At 34.8% G+C, this 4,256-nt stretch overlaps 1 pseudogene; it reads right to left on the bottom strand.

Annotated features, from left to right (window-relative positions):
* Positions 1-1,806: 1,806 nt before the first annotated feature.
* Positions 1,807-2,303, bottom strand: LOC123231643 (annotated as a pseudogene).
* Between the last annotated feature and the right edge of the window lie 1,953 nt (positions 2,304-4,256).

Genomic DNA, 4,256 nt, shown 5'->3' with positions numbered 1-4,256 from the left:
TGATGTCATGTTTATACAGTTATCAGGTGGGTTTTGAGCAGTGTGAGATAGAAGATGAATTGGAATACATTTTAAGAGACAAATCACTTTGTAAAAAATGTATAGGGCAATGCTTTATTTGTATGTCAACAGTTTGAGAAATTAATGGGCCAGAGCAAAATGTTATATTTATTTAAAAATATAATAAAAGTGGTTTGGAGATAGAGGACTGATTAAATAAAGATTGTTAAATTCATAAGGAGAATTGGGTGAGCTATTACTACATAAGCGAATGGTGAGTCACTGGGTGTGCCAAGAGGCTCTGAATTAAGTGAATTAAGATATGGGAGGATGATGCTGAGTCTGGTGTGAGAAAAAGACTGAAGAATGAGCAAGAAAGGAAGGTAAATGAGAGTCAAAGCAAAACTGTCAATGTCAAAGGAACTAGGAACAGAATTGTCAACTGATGAGCAAGGAAGATTTAGTTGTTAAAACATGATTGGTTAAGACTTGAGTTCTAAATATTGCTCTGTAGCAATACTTAGAGATGAAAAAAGATAAAACCCTTGAGAAGTACTCTTTGCTTTTTTGTTGCCTCTGATTTCATGAAGAAAGGAAAACTGGGGAATGAACATGTATTGCTTTGCCATATAAAAAAAAGAGTTGCTCAGAACTTAAAAGAAGATTTAGAGTACTGGTAAATGAAGAGCTCACCAGGCTTATTTCTTTTGCTCAGAAAATTAACATTAACTCTTCTCCCTGTCCCTGCCCCTGAATGACTCTCTGCACTGTTTTTCTGTCTCTGTATCTATCTGTTTCTGTGTATTTATCTCTTTCTGTTTCTTTTTCTCAACTCTTTTTGCTACCATTTCATTGGAAGAGAAAGCATCCTGATAGTTGAAAAACTAGCTGATCAAATATATTAAGCTCAAAGATAACCAGCCTGATGAGTTTTATCTTCTTCAGTTCTTTTGTTTGGAATTGGAAATTATAACCAGAAAATGGCTTACCATTTTTGTAATGTCTTCTTAAGGATGAATATAAGTTGAATGAGATTGTATATTCTATATCAAAGAATAGAAGAACATCTAACTAGAGATAGTAGTGAGTGCCAATAAAAAGTAGTTAGCAGAGAAATTATTTCATGTGGTATAAAGATTCCTGAATAAATCAGTAGCATCAAAGCCTATGTTTCAGAGATTTGGGTTACTCTAAGCACATAGGTTTTCCTTCCTCATATTTTCCAGGCTGCTTTATTTATTTGTTAATTCATTTATTCATTTGTTGTTGCTTTTTTTATTTTGTGAACAGGTGCTCAAACTCCCTAGCAGATACAGAGTACATTTGTAGGAGAGGGTGATTCAATATATTTATAAATTTTATGTAATTATTCCTACATTTGTTTTGTTATATGGGTGCCAGGGATATTATTAGTATTTATATTACCTATTTCTAGGTAAATGGTTATGTGTTTTTGTTTGTTTTAAGTGGAAATACTTTGTTCACAATCTTTATTTTAAAAGTATTTAATACAAAAACTGTAAAAAAAATCCAGCTAAATCAGAAATTGAGATTCACCCCCCCCACTTAGACTTTCACAAGTCAATGATCATTTCTCCAATCATATTTTACATCAACTTAAAAAAGTGATAATCTCCCTTTTTTTCCAGTCTGATTACAGAGGTGTAAGTGTGACCCAAATGGCTTGGAATAAACACAATGAAAGGCAAAAGCTGTAAAGCTGAGTGCATACAAACTTCTTCTATCAGGAAAGACTCTGAAATAAAGTGAAAACAAGAACTTTTGGCATGAATTTGATATTTCTTTTTAGTCATCTTTGTCTTCTGCTCCATGTTTAAGAATGTGTGTAAACTCAATATAATTGAAATTTCCCTTTTTATTAATAGGTGCTTCTCTATTAAGCTCATCTACTTCTTCATCTGTGAATCTGTCTCCCATTGTTGTCAGCAGTTCTCTTAAGTAATCTTCATCAAAGCAAGCAAAAGCATTTTTGATGACATCTTCTGGATCAGTTCATTTAACTTTTCCCCAAACATTGTGAGGAGCATGGTAAAAATTATAGGATCTTGAGCTTCATTCGTCATGGCATCTAGGTACTCAACAGTTGGATCCTTTCCTAAGGAAGCAAGCATGTCATGTAAATCTTCTTTGTCAATTAAACCATCTCTGTTTTGATCAATCATGTTGAAGGCATCTTTGAATTCCTGAATTTGTGATTAATCAAACAGAGCAAATACATTTGAAGTTGCACACTGAGGGTGCTTCTTGGTGGTCTTTGTCTTTGCCCTTTTACTTGACATGTTGATTGAAAAATCCTTTCATAGCTGAGAACCAGAGAACAATGGCAGCAAAAAACAATGACTGGCACAATTGAAGGCAGAGGCAGCTCTATACAATACACAAAACTCAGTTTAGCTTTCAATGATCCAGGAAAGCAAAGGCTATGTTTAAAATCCAAAAATGTATCTACTATGAGTGCCTAGGCTCTATAAAGTACATTGACAGAAGCTTAAGAGCTAAAGTGATGAGTAGTGGTTCATGTTTCCTTATGAGATTAAGATATAGCACCCTTAGAGAATATGAGTATAACTGTGAGGAGATGGCTCTTTTATATGAATTTAGACCTACTGGTATGAGAGCAGTTTAGAGTGAGTAGGGAAGTCCTAAGAATAGGTGAACATATGTCCAAATGAGGATTGTGAGGTTCTTCAATCAGCACAGCAAGTGTTATACATGCAATGACAGAGACTACTTTACTGGTATCTTTAAGTTTCTGGGCAATTTCTAGCTTTTGTTATAAAGTATCTCATAGCTTTTTACTACAAGGCATAGCCACATCTAATTTATCTAGGTTATTTATTTAACAATATACAGTTAATTTACTATTAATATACAAATCATTTGAGGGATATTCACTCACAAAGATAAAAGGATACATGTATTTATGACTCCTGTGTATTTACATGTCTCTCTCAGGGTCTCACTATTGTTTTGGCTTTAAGAAATGAAACTTCATATATCATCACTAGCCAGGGAATCCCCTTGGTCCAAAACTGACCAAATGCACCAAAGCATGTTAGATCTATAAAATCTTTTTTATGAATATGTGATTCTAGGAAGAGCAGACCCCAAGCACCTTGTAAGTACACTAATCACAATTAATGGAGGATAAATGCAGGGGTTACATTTTTTTTTCTTTAGAATATTTTTCCATGGTTACATGACTCATGATTTTTCCCACCTTTCTTCCCTCCACCCTCTGGGAGTTGACAAGGAATTTCACTGTGTTATACATGTATTATTATTTCTTGATTTCTCATGAAATCAGTAGTCTCTAGATGGCCAATTTTGTTTTTAAAGGCCTGATTTTCCTCTGTCAGTTTTTGGTTCTCCTTTTTCAATTGGCCCATTTCTCCTTCCATCATTTTCATTTCACTTTCCCACTTTTCCTCTGCTTCTTTTAATTGGTTTTTGAAGTCCTTTTTGAGGACTTCTTCCAGAATTCTTCTGGAATCTGTTTCCAATTCATATTTTTCTTTTGGATTTTGTGTGTATTTCCTTTGCTTTCAATGGCCTCTTTCTGTGTCTGTACCTTACTCTTTGTCTCTATAAAAATTATTTAGAGTTAGGTGCTTTTTTATTGTTTGCTTATTCTTCCTATCTAATTATAGTTAATCTTGGTAGTATTATGTGATGGTCTGAGGGCTGAGAGCTCTGAAAAACCCCTTCCCATTGCTCATTCAATTGACCCTTTATATACTAATAATTTAAAACCTTGCCTCAGACTTAGGTGTAAACTTTTGATCTCACTCTGATCTTGATCAGGTCAGGAACTGATCAAATTCTAGCCTTTGGCTTAGTCTCAGGTTTTTGGTTTCACTGTGTACATGATCACATCCTGCACACTTTTGATTGTCCGTTCCTGGATTTACACCCTGAAATTTAGGCAAAAAGATCAGTACTTACTACTTAGTACTATCATCCACCCCAAAGTGTGAATTAAATGACCCAAGCTGAGAATAGAATTCCCTGCACTAAGGCTCCAGATTTCTCCATAGGTTTGAAATTTCAAGAGATATGGTTTGGTTTGTACTTGTATTTGCTCAGGCAGAGTCTCAGGTTCTGGATTTTGGCTCAGGCATAGGTTCCTGAACCTCAGACAAAAGATGTAAGGTGGGGGTTTGACTCCCTCTTGTCTTGCTCTTTGTTCATTGCTACAGCTTCTTGCTGGGTCTTCTCTCTTCTCACCCCAGTAA

The sequence above is a fragment of the Gracilinanus agilis genome, chromosome 1 (assembly GCF_016433145.1).
Source record: "Gracilinanus agilis isolate LMUSP501 chromosome 1, AgileGrace, whole genome shotgun sequence".
NCBI lineage: Eukaryota > Metazoa > Chordata > Mammalia > Didelphimorphia > Didelphidae > Gracilinanus > Gracilinanus agilis.
This window is presented reverse-complemented; position numbering and strand designations above follow the sequence as displayed.